This window comes from Micropterus dolomieu, linkage group LG01 (assembly GCF_021292245.1).
Source record: "Micropterus dolomieu isolate WLL.071019.BEF.003 ecotype Adirondacks linkage group LG01, ASM2129224v1, whole genome shotgun sequence".
NCBI classification, from domain to species: Eukaryota; Metazoa; Chordata; class Actinopteri; order Centrarchiformes; family Centrarchidae; genus Micropterus; species Micropterus dolomieu.
In genome coordinates this window covers 12,059,519-12,060,893 of record NC_060150.1, presented here as the reverse complement: position 1 = coordinate 12,060,893, position 1,375 = coordinate 12,059,519, and positions in this window count along the sequence as shown.

Genomic DNA, 1,375 nt, shown 5'->3' with positions numbered 1-1,375 from the left:
TCACACCATTCTTTGTAAACCCTAGAAATGGTTGTGCGTGAAAATCCCAGTAACTGAGCAGATTGTGAAATACTCAGACCGGCCCCTCTGGCACCAACAACCATGCCACGCTCAAAATTGCTTAAATCACCTTTCTTTCCCTTTCTGACATTCAGTTTGGAGTTCAGGAGATTGTCTTGACCAGGACCACACCCCTAAATGCATTGAAGCAACTGCCATGTGATTGGTTGATTAGATAATTGCATTAATGAGAAATTGATCAGGTGTTCCTAATAATCCTTTAGGTGAGTGTATGTACGAGTCTGGAACTTACACTGTATAAAAGAAGTGGAAGTAGTCACTGTAGTATCACCCACTGGTTTGTGGACTACTGTTTTGAAGCAGTGAGTTCGGCATTTTGGCTGTTGCCATCTTGTTTTTTTTTAACTCAGTTCATATGATATCATGTGATCATATTTGGATGATTAATTGTGAAATTAACTTGGATGCTAATTTTGGTTAGCGAAAAACAGGCTTTAAACAAAAAGTACTTACCAGAAAAATGAAAAGAAAAACACTCCTAATATTCTTTTCTTTTCTTTTCTTTATTTTATATGTTACCATATTTTAATATACATTTAATTATTAAGTTCTGTGTGTGTTATACAACCTTGTGTTGAGACACTCGTTAGTAAAGTGTTTTTGTTAAATTTAGCAAATATTTCCTCACGGTTCGTTAGCTCTCCGTTTTGTGCCCATTTTTTTATGACAGAATTGTTCTTTGTGGCCATTTTAATATTCATGTTGATGACCCCACCAATGTAAATGCAACTGACTTTTTAAATATGGGCACTTCTTTTAACTTCAAACAACATGTCAAAGGGCAAACACATAACCGTGGTCATACACTGGACTTGGTTTTTACCCTGGGTGTCAGCATTTCCTCTGTGGAATTAGTGGACATGACCATATCTGATCACAGATGTATTGTTTTTAGCTGCGATTCTCCTGTTACTCATGCCGCCTCACCAAGCTCTGTGTGTTCTCGCATCTTTAATGAACAAAGCGTTTCAAAGTTTTGCGCATTCTTTCAGAGCCAAAGCCAACACCTGTCTGATTCCAACACCAACAATCTGGTCGATCACTTCAGTCATATCTGCTTGTCGTCACTAAATATTACTGCTCCTCTAAAGGTTAGGCCTACGTCTAAAGCTAGTAAGCAACCCTGGATAAATGACAGCATTCGCAGCCTAAAAAGGGAATGCAGGAAAGCAGAGCGCAGATGGAAAAAATCAAGTCTCCAAGTCCATTACCTCAGTCTGAAGGATTTATTAATTAACTACAATAACATGGTTAAGGATGCGAGAACACACTATTTTTCTGAACTCATTACTAC